At 31.5% G+C, this 22,032-nt stretch overlaps 1 long non-coding RNA gene across 1 annotated transcript; it reads right to left on the bottom strand.

Moving 5' to 3' along the window:
- Positions 1-3,263: 3,263 nt before the first annotated feature.
- Positions 3,264-3,480, bottom strand: LOC111692010. The gene is made up of 2 exons (XR_002763117.1): positions 3,441-3,480; positions 3,264-3,378 (listed from the first exon to the last, which is right to left on the bottom strand). It is a non-coding gene; the product is annotated as an uncharacterized LOC111692010 (long non-coding RNA).
- Between the last annotated feature and the right edge of the window lie 18,552 nt (positions 3,481-22,032).

Here is a 22,032-nt window from a genome sequence, read left to right as displayed (position 1 = left end):
TTTGAAGTACTTCCAAACGAAAAATCTATGGGATTCAAGTATGGCGATTTAGGTGGCCTGGTTAGGTATAGTCTGATAATATTGCAAGAAACAACTATTTTTGGGCTTGTCTTTAAAAAAGTACTATATTTTTTTGATAACTGCAATGTTTCATTTTTTTATTAATTCCAAATATCTGAAATAAAGATTATTGTTTCCATAACGAGGCAGGCTATGCCCTATGAAAATAGACAATTGATAAATTATGTCAAATGAAATGTGGCAGCTCTTGCTACGTGCAAAATTAGTGTAATTTTTGTTGGAAAAGTACTTGTGAACAAGGAAACTGCTTTTTGCGAATGTGGAAGCATATATGTTGGCATTTTACTTTCAATGTTTGGAAAATGCTGTTAAAGCTTCAAGAGAATGCGCTTACCCTCGTAGAATACGCCACTTCAGAGAAGTATTTCAGCGTTCAGCCAGACGCCACTACATTCTGTAAGAGAATATCGCCGTGCAAGAACGGAATATAATATTATTTAATGTGTTGCCTTTTGTCCATGTAAATCCCCAAATAAATGTTAGGGAATTAGTTAGAGACCTGGGAATTTCATATGGAACACAAGTACTTTTCTCACACAAATGGCACTAATTTTGCACGAAGCAAGAACTGTCACATATCGTTTGACATAATTTTTCATTTGACTATTTTCATAGGGCCTCCCTCGTTATGGAAACAATAATCATTATAACTCGGATATTTGTAATTAATAAAAAAATGTAAAATTGCAGTTATCAAAAAAATTTGAAAATGTAGCAAGTATTCTTTTAAATACAAGCTTGATATAGTTTTACAATTTAATTTTGGCTTGGACTATGTCAATGTTATTTAGAGAACTAAATAAAGGAGGATGTTCTAGCACAACTTCATTACTTTAACAATAACTTGAAATCGAAAAAAGATATAGACCTCCGGCTTGTGTATTTGTGTTCCTTAATAAATGGTCTATCAAGCCATGAAAAAAACTTATATCGTTGCATTTAATTTTTTAGTAAACGGAGATACTTACAAAACTTTTTTGATTATCGTCGTCTAGCGTTGTGCAGGAAAATAATATTATTTCCATCATAAAAATAAATTTTATTAATAGTTCTTTAAAATGGGTCGTCATTTCTTGAAATCGATTAAGGCATTTAGAAGTTATGACAATTTAAAAATTTCAGGATGGCTTCCTTCATACTGGCATTGCTATGGTAATGACAAAGAAAAGTTCAAACAAAACTTGTCAAGGGTTTACCCAGGGAGACTAGATAAGGAGCACGAACTCATACGGGAAAATTGACAAAATTTGTCCAAGAAATGGCAGAAGTTGGGGTGGCGCTAGTGTTCCATGTGACCCAAGTGAATGTAGCATAATAAGTACGAGTGAAGTAAGCAAATAATCAATTTTATTAACCTAAAAACTAGAAGTCAGGCCAATAATTGTTACAATTTGTTTTTAAAATGGTAAATAAAAAGTTTCGAAAATAATTTAAATATGGTAATATGGTATGTGAAGTGAATGACTGTCAACACATTTAAAATAAAATTACGTTTGTGATCTGCATTTTCAATCGAATGATGTCCAGCAGTTCTATATTACAACTTGACCGAATAGTGGGTTAATATTATCGCAAAAGTTTGAATAATTCGGAAGTTGGAAGCAGCATCTTTGATTCTCAATAAGGTAGAGAAATTTTTAAATAGAAAGATTTCATAAGTGAAAATATTGTATAATTGAATGATGCATCAACAGCAAGAGCATCCGCTACACCAGCAACAACAGGTGCAGCAGTTGCAACAAGAGCAACAGTTATAACAACAACAACAACAACAACAAGAACAGCAAGTAAATCAAGAGCAATAAAGTTACGATGAAATTATACTAGAAAGTGAGCATCCTGTCCTGTATAATCTAATAAAAGAAAAGTTCTGTTGGCGTGTGATGAGGTCTCGACAAAGCAACGATGAATATGTTCCAAGCATAATATTGACATGCAATAGCAACAAAGTATACTTTATTTATTTCTACATATTCTTGTAATTTATATTACATGCATTAAATTCGTATCTTTCACTTAATTCTTGCTGGTGACATCGTTATTATCATTACTGAATTGAATAAATCATTTCCAATTAGTTTCTGTTTCTTTCCTGTTAGTAAAACAACTGATTGAAATTCAGATATCATATAAAATTTAAAGAGAGTGTAGTAATCGTTGCTGATCGATCTGTATTGGTAATGAACAAAATGAAATTTTAAGAAGAAAAAGAAGATAGACTGACAAGTATTACTTATTTTTAAGAAGAGTTCCTGTTTTATTTGTAATATATATTTACTTTGTTACTTGTTTGTTATGAATAAATATTTATTTTTATTTTAATTAGGTACAAATAATTCGTTTTTTGATTCTATTAATAAAACATTGAAATCTTTGATAGATAAATATTTTGTTTTTCAAATATAGAATATTGCTAAAATATTTCTTTATAATACCTTATTAATTTTGGTCTATACTCTACCTTGTAATAAGTCGTGGAACCATGTTACGTTCGAATTATATCAACAATTTTACGAAAGTAGAATTAAATTTTACAGCAATTTTAAAATATATACCCAGAAAACTAATCGATTTTAAACAGTTATAAAATATTTAGATTACCTATTTTTTGTGACCTTTATAATGGAGTACCTATATTTTGTTAAAATTTTGGTATCAATTGGTTGTCATGTTGTTTTAAGCTTCTTGACATTTTGAGAAGAGAGCGATATGACTCTCGAAGCATTGAGAAGTCTAAACCGACAACATGGCAATCAGCTTAGAAATTGTCCAACCATAATTTATCGACTTTCCATAGTCAGTTTTCAGTTACACTATAATATAGTATATTATTGGTTATTCAAAAAAAAAATGGATTGTGATATACTCTATCTTATATGAATTCCTTTCCCATCAATTATTCCTATAACCTGCTCTGGAAATTCATATTGGGCAAAATATTGTTCGATTACAACTGCCTCATTATCTCGGCCATTCTATAATTTATGGAGACAAGTTACTTAGCAAGTATGTAACTTTTCTGGTTGTTGTAGAGCTTAAGGCAATGCAAAATTTACCAGAATCATGGGTGAAATAATTAGAAATGGCAAATTTTTCTTCAATTCTGTTAGCTACTTCCCATATGCTAACACGGAAATGTTAAAAAAACTTGGCCACTATATTCAGGTACAATAATTTCAAAGTAGTTCTTATTTTTTACTCTATCTGTTTCTTAGAATAAATCTATTTCATCACCACTCTCAAGCTGGACAATGCGTCTAATAAGTCATCTGAATCACTGGACTCAAAATCGGACATCTGTAATATTTTAAAAAGTTTATTTAAAACACCGAGTTTTTTTATATTCTATTTTTTATTACCACAAGTAAAAATTCCATATTAATAATACAAGAATTACTATTTTTTTAAAGGCAACTTCCTGTATAAAATGTGACTTTTACTAACATTAAACTAAAATCTTTAACAAAGTAATTATCAAAAACATAAACCTTACTTATAGGTTAATATTAACAAGATCACGTCATAAATTCCTTGAAAACTAGTTTCTTTCTACGAACACCAAATTCTTCTCATAAAGCTAATATTTTTTATTATCTATTTAGTTTAATTACAGTCCGGAATGACATATTTTCATTATTTATATAATTCAAAGTAGGTTACATTATTTATTTTAAAATTTTTTACACATCACAAAAATGACATTATTGATTTATAATTCAAACTGCCGCTTTTTATCTCCCCTCTCTACATATGGGACATATGGAACACTAGCGCCCTCTTATTTTTGTAAGATTTTTGTTTACATGGAGTTCGGGCTCCTTGTGTAGTCTCCATGGGTTTAACAGTGTATCTAATTGTAAGAAGTGTATTTTCAACTTAGGTTATGTAATGTAATGTAAAATGTAATTATGTTTCATGTAAAAGATATGTGAAATATTGTCCAAGAAATTCGTAGATTTATAAACAGTTTTATAAAACGGAACCGAATTGTTCGTACAATAAATTACTTGTTCATCACTATCTCACTAAAATGCAGTTGCTCTACTCTAAATCCATACTAAACTTTGAAGGGCCTTTATACTTTTCGTATGCTATGCACACATTATTAATTAACCATCTCAGTTCTGGAACTATTTCCTTGCGGATTGTCAAGGACAATTCTCTCTGGTGAAATTCCTGAAGTTAGCAGAGTGCAAATATTTGCGAGATGAAGTGGCAACGCCACATAAATGTAGTTTCCATCCATCCGGATTGTTTAAAGGAATTTGAAGGAAATTATGTGTAACAAATCTTCAGTTCACGTTTACTGAGAAAAGAAAAATTCACCTTATTCCCCGTGTTCAGTCTGTTTCCACTTTATTCTGTTTCTCTAACTTAATAAGAAAATAATTTATTTGAGATACGATATAGGAAAAATATAAACATAAATTATTATGTTTGTATTCTATTGGGGCTCTTAAAATAAAACACAAAAATAAAGTCTACAGTAGGATAGAACTATTGTAGTGTGAAGACACTGGCAGGTACAGAGTTCTTTTGATAGCGGGTGAATAGTTTTTTTATATCAGAGACTGGTACCGTCTATGCCTGTTGGGACATATTTAATACAAAACATGTTACCACGTCTTATTATAATTGGTTTATAAATCACTTATGTTATAGATAAAGGATTTACTGCTTATTATTCTGGCAATTGCTTACATTGTATATCTACATAAATAATATAAATAATGTGACCAGATTTATCAAACATCCTCCTTAGATATTGTACTTTATTTAACAGTAATGTCTTCTGTAAAAAAATATTAAACATTTAAAGAGAAATATTGTACGGTCTTGTGGAGGTTGATGTCTATTTAAATGGACCTTAGGCGTATTTGTTTTTACTTTACATAAATATTAAAGGAGAAAAATATAAGTGTATTTTTTATATAGCCCCCTTCATTTCATAAAACTATATTTATATCTATCGCTACAGAAGAAAAATTTATTTTAAAGAATGTGGGTTATTATGAAACAAACTTTTACAGTGTCGTATTTTTTAAATACACTATTTAAAATTATGTTTAGTAAATTTAATAATTGTCCATTGCGAAGAGACAAAAAATAATCCAAAATTGGACTAATATATGACGTAAATATCACTGTGATTATAAAAGAAAGGAGTCTCCAAAAAGCGAAAAATATACAGGATGTAAACAAAAGTTTGATTTATATCTTCGAAATACAAGAGTCAATTGTTTTATACATGATGATTTTTCATTCTATTATACAGCGTAATTCAGAACATATTAAAAAAAAAATTAGATGTATAGGAGACTCTTACAAATACAATTTTGTAAAAAAAATCAAAAAGGGTAGTTCGAAAATGATTTAAAAATACAATTCTGCTCTATAACACCTATTTTATATCCGCAAATTCAACTGCTTTTGCCGCTGTTGTTATTATTAATTAACGAAATTAATTTGTGGTTTTACTTAATAAAATAATTTGATGTACCTGATGTTACAACAACTGTTCAATATTTTGTCCACCGATGTGTAAACACATTTAGACTCACACATTGACACTAACTACTAAAAAACTATTGTAAACACTATAGCAATAACGTTAATACTAATTGTATAATAGGATTTCAGTATTCGGAGTCGCTGGGGCCACGTGGCTCTCCATGCGCATTTAACATGCCTGAAACAATGGGGGAAGCTTTTAGGAGATTTGTGAGGCAAACAGAAGGTTGCAGGAAAACGCGAAGGCACATTAAAGTTAAGTAAACTTAATACCTGAGGAGAGTCAAAGATGTTTTGGATTATCTTATGCATGAAAATGATCTAGTGCGTTGATCTTCTAGACTGTAAAGAATTCACGCCGAATGATTTAACAAAAGGTACTGAGGAAAATTAATGGGAGGGGAGGGGTGGCGGGATAATACTAATAAGTACTTTAAGAATTTCCTCTGTAGGTTCTCCAAATTATTTATGTGAACTGTATATAGGGGGGGTTCTACACAATAGATGCATATTTCAATATGCATATATACAAACGAATTATATAAAATAAATAACGTACTATGATTCAAGAAATCTTTACCATTTGGAATAACGAACCATAAATTTTTGTATGGGGTCTCCAAAGTCCTATTAACATGTTCAACAAACTAATGACCAAGGGGATGTGCAAGACAGCGTTATAAATTATTTGTCACAGGGTCAGGCAAAAGTTGCTCGGGAATTCGCTCTTTTTGCATTAAATAAAGCAACAATTTCACGGTGAATCGACAGGTTAGAAATTGGATTGACCGTCTTTTCCATTTTCATCGCTTTTTGCAATAATAATGCGCAATTTTCGAAACTGATTTTTTCGTATTCGACCTTTATTTTACAGTTAAAAAATAACTAAATTTCGTCTAATTCTAAGTATCCAACCAAAAGATCACACTCGAACTCCTGGTACTCGCTATGGGTATGGTTTCCTAAAGATTTTTTTAGTTCAAGATGACTAATAAAAGTTGAAGAGAATCAAATTTTGAATAACGCTTTCTTATAATTTTTTTTGTATGTCTAATATTGAACGAGTTACTGAGCACTATGTGACAAGAATTGGGCACGCCGCAGGGGTGGTCTTGCAAACATGTTTTACTTCAATAAAAGTTGTAGAGTATCAAATTCTCAACAACTTTTCCTTATAAAATTTTTTTGTATGTCTAATACTAAAACGAGTTACTGCACATTATATGACAAAAAATTCGTTTACCACAGAACTGGTCTTGTAAACATTTTTTTTAAACAACTTTAATAAAAGTTGGAAAGGTGTAAATGCTCTACAATTTTGCTGAATAAATTTTTTTATTATCTCGACACTTGACAAATTACATCGCATTTATTTAGGCCTAATTCACGATCTGCATGAAAACCATCAACTCAGTTTAATCGTCCTCTTTTCCTGGAAGGCTCAGGTGAATTCATCTCTTTCTCAACGTTGTACGGACAAAAGAGTAGCTACTCCTTTTGCCTTAACTTCCACAATTTCGGCAAAGGTCAAAAAATCTTTGCATATAAAGCAGGTATCCATTTTCGCTACACACACAAAACTAAAAAATAACGAAAAATAATATAACCAAACACTGCCAAACTAAAATGACTGAAACAAAAATGAATGAAAACTAAACATGACCTGATGCAGCCTGTCAGCTAACACACGACAGCCTAACAACGCTTGCACCACTCCCACTGTTGCCAACTCTTTGTAAAAACACAATTACAGCAAAAAAACTGGGGTGAGGAACTTGTCGACCTGAAAACTTTTCAGCATAATGCCTTGCTGTTGCTAAACTAAGTACATTTTCCACATACCAAATGCATATCGACTAGTTCATTTAGCCTGCATTGATATTGTGCAAAAAATTAATAAAGCATTTTCGTACTTTGTGACAACATACTTTTTCATGTTAATATTTTTAAATTCACTTCACTTTTCTCGAAAAATGTACAACCTATATGTTTAGATTACTATACCTTTTTTATTTTAATAACATTTTTCTTTCAATTATATCCCACAAACTACCCGTATCCACGCCACTGCTATTGGGAGTAAGTTCAAAAGCATTTAGCGTTAACGGCCTGTATTTAATGTTTGTCATTGATAAACAGTTTCGAATATGTTCTGTCTGTTACACCCACAGACCATAGAGTTTTTTTTTTATTTTGTAAGATGGTAATAGCGCGGCGTTATGAGAGGACGTCAAAAAATCTTACAAAATACCCGTCTGAAAAATTACAAGCATCTCCTCAACAGCCGTTTACACAGCAGAGAATATCACGTTACAGTTTGAAGGTCCTCGACGTAATAATAGTCAGGAGATACCGGTGCAGACCTATTTGCGGAGAGCGATGTTTGAAAAGAAGATGAATAGGAACAGTCCTGTAGAAAATGGTCTTTGACTAAAAGGCAAAACGAAATACAAATTGTAATGCAAGTTCGCGGGATTCCTGTGTTTGTGTGAAACACTTACACGCAAATACAGTTTCCGGTGGTGGCACAGAATTCCGTTTTCTTATTCCTTTTTACCGCTAAACTGAATTTCCCGGATATAAAAATTTATGTAAGGGAATGCAGGAGATGTTTTTATGTTCTCTCAGAATGATGCGTCATAAATTTGATTTTCAGCATGCCAAGCGAATGTAGAAGATGCGCCGAAAATAGAATTTGACGTAAATAATATTTGTTAGTATGGTGCTTAAAGATTCGCAAGTGGAGGAAGTAAATGCAATGTTAAAATCTGCACTACTGATAAAATATTTTTGCTAGAAATACGTGAGTATAATATTTATAAGGAGTGTCCTGTTGTTTCGAGATTTGTTTGTAGATAAGTCTCGATGAAACAATCCAATTGCTAAAAGTTTGCCTAGAAATTGGAAAAAAGTATTTTTAATTGATAATATTTTTCGAAAATTGTCATCAAAAGTCGAGATTTTCGTTAAATTTCAGTGTCTTTTTTGTCACCTTGCTGCAAAATACTTTTATGTTCTAGAACGCCAAAGTCTTTTTCGTTCTAGAACATAAAACAAATGTCAAAATAATTTGTCATCAAGATGGTAAAAATTTATTTTATATAGAATCTTCTATATGTATCTCAGCTATCGTACCATTAAACGCCACACCCATGTCGTTTAATGGTGGTAATATCGGCCCCTGCGTCGGCTAACAGACTGGTGGAAGAACGTCCAAAAAAAATAGTGCCCTGTATAAGTCTTCGGAACAAACACGATTTCTTAACAATAAAATTTTGTATAATTTAAAAAAACGTATTTTTATTTTTCGAGAATTTTTATTTTCTTGCTCTTCTTCATCTAAGATTAGAACAATTTTTACCAAAATGGAAGTCGCGAACATTATTTCACAAAGCTAGGGAACTACTACCTGCGGCATGTCTGTCGCAGTGTGAATTGTCTCTGAAAACTCGGCCCATGCCGAGTATGTGCCCTGCCGTTGCCGATCCGGTTTCTTGCTCGTCTAATGAGAATTGTCCTTAAGTCTATAATTCCGTAGGAAATCACACTATGTTTATCCATTAATGTCTCTATGACACATTCTGATATAGCAAACTAAAACGTTTCCGTGGAATTCTGTTACCACGGCCTATGCAAAATTGATTGCGTAGGTGTATCTAATTGCAAACTAAACAGACTATATCATCTACCTATAACTACTGACATATAAAGAATCTACTCAGAGGTACAACAGCACTGATGGAGCCAAAAGTATCGCCAAACCATCGTTTCGAATGGTTGAATTATATCCTTACTAAACATGCATAGAACTAGATTTAAAATTTTTAGTAATAAAATTGTATACTTTCCATTTTTTGAAATGTTAAATGCTTAAATTTTATATGACTGTTACCTTCGTAAATTATATCGATTGATTGATTACAATATTATATCACAGTAAATGCAATTTTAAACCAATTAAATGTAATTATTTTTAATTAAATTTATCTTTATCAAAGAGTATGCAAAAGCTCTCATTGAATAACTGATTTTTCACAATGTGGACGATAATCCATCAGTCAACTAATCAAATACAAACAATTTTCAATAAAATGCATGTTTACGCATACATAGAAGGTACATATGGACTTTTGATTTCCTATATAAAAAATACAGGGTGTTCCATTTGAATTTAAAAAGTTTTGTCGGTTTTAAGTTTTTGAAATGTAACGTAAAAAATGGGACACACATAATTTTCTTCGGATCATTTTGATAGTAGAAGTAGTGCATCTCTTGTTCTTTCTGTGTTCCGAAAAGCAAGTGAAAACTTCCAGAACAAAGATAGATATAAGGACTTTTCGATACGCTTGCATCTGTCAAAATTTTTATAAAATGTCGATTACCTCAAAAACCGTTATGTTTAGGTACAGGAAAGCTTTAACAGTTTTGATTTATTTTTAATTTATCATGTCAATAATGTGATAATATATAGGGTGTTCCATTTAAAATAACGAAGTTGACGGTATAACCGGAAGTGCTAGGTCGATGGCATTATTTTCATTAAAGAGAGCATATCAGATAACGCCCGTAAACAAAATTTCAGCGTCAAATTATCTGTGGTTTCTCCGAAACGTTTAATAGGCCACTTACCGTGAAGAACCCTGTATAATCTATACCTGTTACTGAAAAAGTGCCTTTTTGAAAAATGAGTATTTTAAATAAAGCCAGAACCGTCAAGAGAATTGTCTCCAGAGAAAAGAGAGAAGTTAAAAATAGTTTTAAACTGCAAAGTCCATTCGAACCCTGCCTTGTTTTTGCATTCAGACAATAAATCTTTGTACTCCGGTGAGATCCGGGCAATGTTAAATTCAAGAGAGAAAATCCACTGTACTTCGTTGTCCTACTATCAAGTGTGCTTTCTACTACTGATTTACAGCAAAGAATGTACGTACATACATATGTCGTATGGATAACACGAATTAGAAGATACTGTGTTTAATATTCAAAAGAGAAGCGACCATTATTAAATTATTAAAATTGTTTTCAGAGGATTTGTTTGGGCTTTTGTAAGGGAGATTTTCTTTAGTAATTATATTGAAATATTAAAATTAAACGTAAGCTGCTGTCAATTTGCCTAATTTGCTGTATAAAATTTAAGCTTTTGCTTGAAAATCCTTAATCAACGTTGACATTTGAATGGGTTGAATGAATAATTTTACATTAAATCTTCTATCAACCATTTCAGTACCTCAACAGAAGACGTAGAACAAAACAGTAATTGCAAGAAACTGACTTTTCATATATTTCAATAATTTTAAGATAACAAATTCCTCGTTCCGAATTAGAACTAAATTTTTTTAACTGGAATGGAGACAAAAGCCTTGTTTTACTTAGTTGAGATCTCAGTTGATGTCACCTAATTGGCACGTCAGTTTTCAGAATAACTTTAATTAGCTGAGATTCGGGTAAATAAAACATGACTAATATTTATTGTAATTTACAATATTTAAATAATTAAATAACACAAAACGATAATTATAATAGATAGGTCAGTTCAAGGTCAAATGTAGAGAATCAATTGCCAACAAAGTAAAACAATATATCTATACGTTCTTGAGGTAGGTGAATGCGAATTATGTGTCCGCATGACACGATCAGGTCTGGGTTAAGGTCAGTTCAAGGTCAAATGTAGGGAATCAAAATTGCCAACAAAATAAACTAATGTATCTATACGTTCTTGAGGTCGGTGAACGCGAATCCTTTGTCCGTTTGACCCGATTAGCTCTGGTTGAAGGTCAGTTCAAGGTCAAATGTAGAGAATCAATTTCCGACAAAGAAAATCAATATATCTATACGTTCTTGAGGTCGGTGAATGCGAAACTTGTGTCCGTTTGAACGATCAGGTCTGGGTTAAGGTCAGTTCAAGGTCAAATATAGGGAATCAGCTGCCAGCAATGTAAACCAATGTATTTATACGTTTTTGGGGTCGCTGAATGCGAATTTATTTGACCCGATTAGCTCTGAAAGTCAGTTCAAGGTCAAATGTACAGAATCAATTGCCCACAAAGTAAACCCATATATCTGCATGTTTTTGGGGTTGCTGAATCCGAATTCGGAATCCGTTTGACCTGATCATGTTTGCTAAATACTCTCAAGTACTAAGTTTAAGCATTCATGCGTATTAAAATTTGAGTAACAAATAAGAAAGAAAGAAAGAAAGAAAGAAAGAAAGAAAGAAAGAAAGAAAGAAAGAAAGAAAGAAAGCTTTAACTCTGAGCCCGTGAATCTTCTAGATAATTGTTTTTACATGACAAAATTCTAGTATCAATAAACCTATTTAAGTAAGCTTTAAACCAATGCGTCAGTTCATGCTGCATGTTTGTTAATTTACACAGTCCGTGTCGATTGGGAAAAAATTTGAAGACAAGAGGTTTTTTGCCTTGATGAATCACATGAAATCACTATATCTCACTACGATGGAATCGAGACTACTACTCACTTTTGTGGTATCTAACTATTTTATTGTCAAAAGATCTGCGAAATGGATTTCTTTTACGTTTTCTCACAGATCTTTTGACAACAAAATAGTTCAATACCATAAAAGTGAGTAGTAGTCCCAATATCATAATAGTGAAATGTAGAGTGATCTTAACTTAACTTATCTTGAAAAAATTTTCTCAAGAATTTCAACTAAATATTTTTAAAGTAAGGATATATTTTCGGGTTTTATACTCCATGAAATATTTTCACTATTCTGAATACGTCCTGTCCACTTTCATGACTTCAATCTGACTGCGTGCAATAGTTTACTTCTTTGGAATATTTAAAAGTGTACATAGGTTGTAGACTTACTTTTGGTAACATTGGTAACTTTTGATTCAGAGCTTACAAATGACTTACTAATTTGTGAACGTAAAATTGTCTGGAATCGCAACAAAGAAGCTTCGAGTACTTCGCCTCCAAAAATGTTTTTCTGTATATCTCTTTATTGTGCGTGCGTCTTACAAGTTTTAATTTTTAACTTACAAAAAGTTACGAACAACTTACTAAGTAATGAAAAAACAATATTAAATTTGACGTCACAAGCGAGGCTAACTTCGCGGATCCTTTATTTCATTCATTAAATAATTCCTTTACAGAACTTAAAGATAAAATCTTACTTCATTCGTATTATGCTGATATATTGCTTAAACTTTTATCCAGTTCTAATATTTGATAACTTCTATGCAAAATATCCCAAGGCCTCTCTCCCAGTACAAGTCGATAAGGGCAGAGATTCAATTCAAGCAATTGGGTAGTGCTCCGATTTCAATAATAGATGTAATCCGAACTGTTACGACCTCGAGTTGGATTGAGAAAATCTCACTAAGAATTTGTATTTAGGAACTTCGTACCTACATTTTGTAAACCGTCTTCATATAGGATTTTACGATTTTACTTGTACGTGTATGTTTTACTCGATAAAATTAATATTTACAATTTTTTTCCAAATATCTTCTTTACGTCTTAAATAAAAATGATACAATTTTGCTTGTGTTAATACAAATTTTCAGTTGTGTAAAAGCATTTCAATTGAGGGTGGTGGGGGAAGCCTAACGGACAATTTGGTCCATATTTTTTATCTTCGATTTTTTATTCTTCTGACGTGAAATAAAAAACTATATTAATATTAGAAACAATATGAAATTTTTCGAATTTGATGTCAGAAGTTTCAAAAAGTCGAGGATAAACAAATTATGATTCAAAAAAGTTGGAATAAGAATAATTTAATAGAAAAAGAAACAACTTAAACAACAGAAATAACATACAATTTGCACTGATAAATTATAGAAAGTGTCAAAATGATCACCGTTATCTCAGACATAAATTTATTCTTCGTCGAAAATTGAAGTTTACTCAATCCAATAACTGCTGATTGTTTCTAAAGAATGTGCACTTATCCGTAATGCGATTCCACAATTTTGCTCGAGACGCAATTGGCGAGGAATACACAAATTCTTTTAACGTTCTCCAAAGAAGGAAGTCGCATTTGTTGAGGTCTGGTGATTGTGCAGGCCAAAGTTGTGGGCAATTATTTCCTCTTTCAATCCATTTATTTGCATACTGGTGGTTTAAAAAGTCTCTAACAATATTACTAAAATGAGGGGGTGCTCCATCATGCTTAAACCTATGTTCCAGTCTGAGTTGTAGTGACGCCTCATCAAGTAGATCCGGGAGAGATACATTCTAAATAAATTTCGAAATTTAGTCGATTCGGTAAAATAACTGGACCAATTAAATACCGATCAATAACACTCACGTTGGAAATGTCGAGGAGTTACTAAATCAGGATTTACATCGGAATACTCATGATAGTTATGTAAAGTAATATCTGCGGGTGAATCAAGCATCAGGAAAGAGAATCTCCTTTAGAAAATTAATGCCNGTATGTTTTACTCGATAAAATTAATATTTACAATTTTTTTCCAAATATCTTCTTTACGTCTTAAATAAAAATGATACAATTTTGCTTGTGTTAATACAAATTTTCAGTTGTGTAAAAGCATTTCAATTGAGGGTGGTGGGGGAAGCCTAACGGACAATTTGGACCATATTTTTTATCTTCGATTTTTTATTCTTCTGACGTGAAATAAAAAAATATATTAATATTAGAAACAACATGAAATTTTGATGTCAGAAGTTTCAAAAAGTCGAGGATAAACAAACTATGATTCAAAATGACCATTCAGCATAAATACATATATCCACAGAAATATTGGCTATGAATTTAAACGTCAATCTTGACGATCAGGAAAAAAGTTGGAATAAGAATAATTTAATAGAAAAACAATCAACTTAAACAACAGAAATAACATACAATTTGCACTGATAAATTATAGAAAGTGTCAAAATGATCACCGTTCTCTCAGACATAAATTTATTCTTCGTCGAAAATTGAAGTTTACTCAATCCAATAACTGCTGATTGTTTCTAAAGAATGTGCATTTATCAGTAATGCGATTCCACAATTCTGCTCGAGACGCAATTGACGAGGAATACACAAATTCTTTTAACGTTCTCCAAAGAAAGAAGTCGCATTTGTTGGGATCTGGTGATAGTGGAATCCAAACTTATGAGTAATTATTTCCTCTTTCAATCCATTTATTTGAATACTGGTTGTTTAAAGAGTCTCTAACTTAATTACTAAAATGAGGGGGTGCTCCATCATGCTTAAACCTATGTTCCAGTCTGAGTTGTAGTGACGCCTCAACAAGTAGATCCGGGAGAGTGTTTTAGATACATTCTAAATTTTCGAGATTTAGTCGATTCGGTAAAATAACTGGACCAATTAAATACCGATCAATAACACTCACGTTGGAAATGTCGAGGAGTTACTAAATGAGGATTTACATCGGAATACTCATGATAGTTATGTAAAGTAATATATCTGCGGGTGAAACAAGTATCAGGAAAGAGAATCTCCTTTAGAAAATTAATGCCTTGTTGTCAAATAAACCGACAGAAATTCACTCGTTTAACCAAATCATTCGGTAACAATTCTTGCACATTTTGGATATGATATGGGTGTAGTAGATTACGTCTGTTCACTCGGTGCACATAAGTTTGCGATATACTAGTTTGTCGAGATAGAATTCTAGTACTAATATGTGGGTCATCTTCAATTGTATTCAAAATAAGTTCTTCGTCTTATGCCCTGATTGCAATAGCAAGTTCTCGAGTGTTACTGAAAAACTTGCCTGTTTCTCAAGCCCATCTTTCAATATTGGAAAATGTTTCTCTATAGAGGAATACACGATTTGGAAATCTTCTCCGATATTCTTCAACACTTCTGTAATTTTCTTCACAGAAACCTAACATTAATAACATGTCACCTTGTTCGTTAAATGAAAACTTCCCGGCCCTTTTCAAAACACTTAGCAAACAATTACTAAAATAAATTGACTTTTTCCCTGATCGACAAGTTCATGGCCAACTTTTAAATTTTCGATGATTTTAAATATTCGTGTTTTTGTTGAAAACGACACATTTTTTTTAAAACAAACAATAGCAAGAAAAGTTTTAGAATTAAATTCCCCATAAAATAAAATGTAATAATTTTTTAAGTTTAACGGGTTAAATAATTCTATCACATTTTAATAGTGCATCATCCCTTATCAACTCTTTAAAATCCTTCAATTGAACTCTCCTTACTGTCGATTTTTAAACAATTCAACATCGGTTGAGTATATAGTATATATTATATTATTATAAAAATGGCAAAGGTCCCAACACTGAGCCCTGCGGTACTCCGGAGATAACATCAAAACTATTTTTCGTGATAGACTTTAAAATTTATTACAGTAAATTACTTTTGCAATTTCCAGTTTCTTAAAATACCCTTATTTTTTTAAATAAATTACATGTCTCCCCCATTCAATGTTCTTTGTCCTTTAGCAGCCTTAGTTTAGTAGTCTATTGTTGTTCTGTTAATCACATAGGAGTCTAACTACGAATCCAAAGCCTACTAAAATTATTTTACCTTCCATTTGCGGACGACATTTATTGGCAGGATGACATTCAAGGTAAAAAAAGGGTTCTTGATTTAGTGTTATAGGTACATTTTACGTGATAGGTAAAGACATAATTCTTTATTGATTAAGAAAAGAAAATTTCAGGCAATCTTTGCCATAAACCAAGTAAATATTCCATTTTATCATACACAACATTTGCAAATATTGAGACTAGAACACATTTTCCTTTGATTTTCTAATATTTGCTGCTGGCAAACTATCGTAAATCATAATTCATCTAAACCCATACATCATAAATTTGTTTGTGCACCAATTCAGCCATAAAGCTTATATAATTTTATCATTAAAAAAATGTAGATATATAAATGTAACACTACGGATATGTTTTAGTGGCTGAAATACCATAAATCTATACTCGTTTATTTGGTTTAATGTATTGTTACTGATATACGCTTTTATTTGAGTAATAAATGTACAGATAAGGACAGTAATGGGACACAGTTGCTGGAGAGATATCAGGAATAAATCAGCAAAAAATTCAAACGGAATATTCGTTTTATTTTGTGTCGTGAATTAAATAAATTACTCTGGAAGCTGGCTTTGGTGACTGTTGCAGCTTTTATAATATCTGGTGATAAAATATGGATTATCGTCTTCGATGCTGCTATGTTGGCCAAAACCAGATGTTGCACTCGACCTAGTACGACGAAAATAGTTGCAAATTGGTTATAGTGGCGTTGTTTTAAATTAGTGCAATGTTCCTCATAAAAGGAAACGTTAAGTAAATAAATGTTAAAGGAAAATAGCTCCATATATGTATAATAGTCCAGGGAACCAAGGGAATTCTTTCGGATAGAACCGATTGACGTGAAATTTGGACTGTAAGTATAAAATAGCTCAAGAAACAACAGTTATATAGTGCCGATGAGCGCTTCTGCCCAGGGGGTGGAAGCCCCTAGGGGGTGAAAAATAAAAAAAATAAAAATTAAATAAATAAAATATTGAAATTAACCCCAGGAATCGATAAAAAAAGTATCTTATGGACATTTTCGATAAGTCCATATTTTCTGAGTTATTGATGATTGAAAATGTACATTTAAAAATAAAACGTTTTTCATCAGTTTTTCTCGAATAACTCGGAACGTCTATTACATTCTATGAAAAAAAAAACATCAAGAAAATGAGAATGTTGACGCCATTGGATAGAGCGAGAAAAGTAGTAATATAAATATGCAATTTATTTTAAAATTTGTTTTCAAATAAAGCCAGAAAAAAATAAAACGATTTTGCAAAATTTCGGGTTTTTCCGGAATTTTAAAATTTTCTATACGGCATATTGTTAGGTATAAAAAAAACACAACTTTTTCCTAATTTGCGCCGTATCCCGTATCTCTTACCGTTTCCTAGATCCTAATTCTATCCCATCCTTATCTTGAATTATTATACGATTTCTTAAATTTAAAGAAATGGCGGAGTCGCCGGGAAAATTAAAGCCGATAAAATAAAAGTATAAAAAGTTTTTAAAATCCTTTGGTGATCTTTCGTGTCGATGTTATTGCACATCCATAAGGAAATTCAACTTTTTAAGCAAATTTATTCACCCCCGTTGCTTCATTGTTTGTTTACCAACATCGCCTAAGAAAAATATGTAGTATCATGTAGAATGATATGAATTGTTATGAATTGAATTGTATTTTTATGTTTATGAGCGCCTTTATCTTTATAATATGAGACTCTTTCAATTTTGGGTGTGGGTTCCTAAGTGTTCTATTATTTTTTTATTATTTTGATTTTAATTTGAACATTTATTTCAATCTATTGAGATATTATGCTAGTTTCTTTAAATAAAAGATGTATTACTATGACAAGTTTCCATATATTGAAATAATTAGATAGGTTGACACAATAAATAATGGTTGTTGTAATTATTTATTTCTAGGTTATACAATAAACATTCCCTCTTTGATTTTTGTTCTACCACAGTGCATGCTATTAATTTTACTGTATGTAGTTCAATTGAAAAAATTTTTATCTGTGAAATTTATATAGCGCTTTATTCGATGTAATTTGCAAATTTGCTTTTTATGTGTGTCGACACTTACGTAAATATTTCTTTCGACTGGTGAATGGGCTGTATTGCTGATTCCGTAGTATGTCAACGCGCTGTACCCTCGCTGCTTCTACGTTTCGCCGCGAGAACTGCCGAAGTATCCCAGACGCTGTCACCGGAACTTTCCCAAGTGGAAACACAGTGCACTATATTTTTAAATTTCACTTGTCACTTTTTTGCGTTAAAGTTTTACAAATTTATCCAAACTCAATTTGTTGTAGTTGTATCTGTTACTTGTTGATGCTGCTTAATGTATTTTCGGGCTAATGTAGTTCCCATAAATGTACCATTCGGACTTCTGACAGTCAAATACACTTTGGCGTTTTTCCCCAAGGTGACTACGTGAGTATACTAACTTTTAATAATTTGTTGAAAATAACACCTTGCACTTGTTTTTTAGGAGCAACACTTGCGATGTGGTCGCTACAGACGAACATGGAAGACTGGCTGCGGCAGCCAGTCTTCCATGTTCCGATAGTATTTGCAAAAATCCCTAGAATTTCCCTATTTCCTTAGTAAAAATAATTTCAGTCAATTGTCCCTAGAACTAGGGACAATTCCCTAGACCTGGCATCATTGTGGCTGCCTAGAGCCCAGATATTGGTTTTATTGAAACTGTGAAACAATTGACTGTTTCTATAGCAACGAAATAAATGTAATTTTGGAACTTTAATTTTACAAATACTGACTTTTAACTGGATTTGGGATGCATGAACTGTTCATTTTCAGATTCTTTGCATTTTTATGCGTCTGTTGACACTACTACACCTTTCTAGGTTAAGTTGAAGGCTATTTCAGAATGTTGCATATTTTTACAAAGTTCACCCTTATTTTACTACATGGATTAATTTCCAGAATGTCTGTCCTTTCTATGAATTTAGTACTGTCTATACAACACCTTTTACATAGTCTTTATACATTTCTTCAGATACAAACGAGCAAAAGTTTTTTAACACCCCGCTCCGACAAACATTTTTGCAGTCTAAACAACAAATTGACCTTTGGTTGGAATTTTAATGAATTAAATGGAACGATGAGAGTCTCTTACATACTACACATATGCTTTTTTAGTCTAGAAACATTTTTACACTAAGAAATTTTCAAGAATTTAACGGAACGATAACTGTCAAAACTAATATGTTACATAACTGCTTTCACCGAAGTATAGGTCTGATTCCACATATAAATTCTACATTCAGGTACACTATATTTCATTTATCTATTAGTTTTATTGCATGACTCGAACCTATATGTGAAATACCTAAATATCTAAAAAATTATTTTAATATAGCTGTGGCTTTTATTTTTTTAAATTATTTTTGTACAAAAACCATCAAAGTTGTCTAAATGTGAAATATATAAAAATACCATAGAAAATTAATTTTCCACTATAGACCTTTTTACTAGTGACGTCACATACGCCAAATAATAGGCAACCCCATGGTACACATTAAGAACCTTTCAATATTTTTACTTGATCGATTTTCGACCTTATACATAATTGTACTTTAGACATAAATGCCAAAAAATTTCTTCTTTGTCATGATCTTATGTATCGCGATATTCTGACAATATTAGAAATATTTAAGAAACTTCAAACCCCAAGTGACAAACTAAAAGAATTATAGAATTTGTATATTTTTTATAGAACAATATTGACTTTTATAGTAATTAATCAGTTAAAATTATATCAATGTTACTGAGCATGCGCATTAAAGATAATTTCATGTAAGCGAAGTAGCCTCGCAACAGGGTATCATTCAAGAAAAGTTTGGTTAAGGTTAAGAGTACGTCTATAATAAACTACTTGAATAAAAAACACTCGATAAACACACTGTCACACAATAGTACCAAAAACAATAAAAATACTTATAGACCGATCAAAATAACTCATTTAAAGGGGAAAATAAAGAAAATTGTTACCTAGACTTTTATAAGTGGAAATGGTAAAGGGGCTTATGATAAACGAAAAAAGAAATAAATGCGTGAGCAGGGGTGGCGGAGGGTTGATTTGGGGGGTTGAAAAGTTATGAAAAATTGTATCATTGGGATTTCTGGCGAAAGTTGACGTCAAACAAAAAAGTATCCGATACAAAAGTTGTAGATCATGCCAAAATCTACAACTTTTGTGGGAGTCACTTTTTAACATAACCTCAAAATTTCCGAGAAAAATGCGAAAAACAGGTTTTTTTCTGATTTTTCGTTTTTTATTTCTCATTTCCGCAAAAATAATTTAATTTTGACGATACTTGGTGAAAGAATACCTTTCTCTGTCTTAAATAATCTCAAATTTTTTTTGAATAAAAAAATCAAGAAGTTTCTGAGATATTCATTTTTTTCGACCTGAAACACTTTTTTTCAAAGAAAAATTCTACTTAAAAAAATCATCGTACAGAATTCTGCCGGTAATCATGTTTTTCGTTTTGACATATACTTTTTGGTGAAATAAAAAAATTTGTAATCACAGCTCAACAACATGCTCAAAAATGCAAAGTAAAAAATGACTTGCAACAATGAATTTTTCAGTTATTGTTGATAATTTGTTTAAATTAAAAAATATTCAAAAACTGATTGCACCATTCAATTCTACGGAAAAAAATAAAAAAAAAACTGTCTCATTGTTTGACCCAAAACAATTTTTATATAGTATTGCTATAAACAAGTCGAATAGTGAATAAATAAAATAAATAATATTTTTTTCCGTAGGATCGATTAGTGTACTTATTTTTTTTAAAGCTTGTTGAATTCATAGATATACAGTGTGTCCAAGATAAAGATGGGATAGCATTAGGATCTAGGAAACGGTAAAAGATACGGGGTGGCTCAGATTAGAAAAAAGTTGTGTTTTTTTTTATACTACTACTATAACAATATGCTGTTTAGAAAGTTTTAAAATTCCGGCTAGTTCTGGACATATCCGGAAAAACCCGAAATTTTGGTAAATTGTTTAAATTTTTCTGGCTTTATTTGAAAACGAATTTTAAAATAAATTACATATTTACAATGCCACTTTTTTCGGTCTATACAATGGCGTCAACATTTTTGCAATCCTACGTTTCGTCTTCGAGGGGCCACCATCGGGTTAATTTTTTTAAATACGTCGCTGCTATTTTTATGACAAAATCTAATCATTTTTAATTTTGAATTAGGGGATATTACTATTGTAATTGCTTAAAAAGTTTTTAGCTTGTTTTAAAAAAATTATTTTATTAAAAATTAAAAGGATTTTCGTTATACACACAAATTCATTTTGTGAAAATATAAAAATCTATTAACGTTTATTTCAGTATTGTGTTATGATGTAATATTCTTTATTAATTTTTAAAGGTTTTAATGCAGTATAAATCGAGCATTTTATAAAATACTTTGCAGAAAATTTATATCACTGTATCGTAAGAAAAATATGTTTGATTTGATTTGTACATAAAGTTTGAACAAATAAAAAATAATATATACGACTTCTTAAAACTAATTGTACGTTACGTTAGCAGTTAACTTCAATAACGAACGCAATTATAACTTTCCAACAACACCCAGAAAGAAAACGCAGTCGTCAGTCGTCACCTCCATTCGCTCCAAGTCAGTTTATTAAATGATCACGCGCGCGTTATCGGTCGGCTTATTAGCTAAACAGTAGGCAAGATGGTGCGGGGGGAGGGTCGGCGATCGCATCAAGCGAAGCGAGGCGCTTGAATTTTATTCTCGCGTCCGTAATTTTTTTGCGATTACTCCTAAGATATTCATTTAAATTATATGGTGTAAAAGAGTAAAATAATGTGCATGAAATGCTTAAAGCCTCTAACTTATTTAAAATGATAAGGATTAATACCGTATTTGTGT

This window comes from Anoplophora glabripennis, unplaced genomic scaffold (assembly GCF_000390285.2).
Source record: "Anoplophora glabripennis isolate ALB-LARVAE unplaced genomic scaffold, Agla_2.0 scaffold805, whole genome shotgun sequence".
Lineage (NCBI taxonomy): Eukaryota > Metazoa > Arthropoda > Insecta > Coleoptera > Cerambycidae > Anoplophora > Anoplophora glabripennis.
The sequence above is the reverse complement of the archived record's forward strand: the minus strand, read 5'-3'. Positions and strand labels throughout refer to the sequence as shown.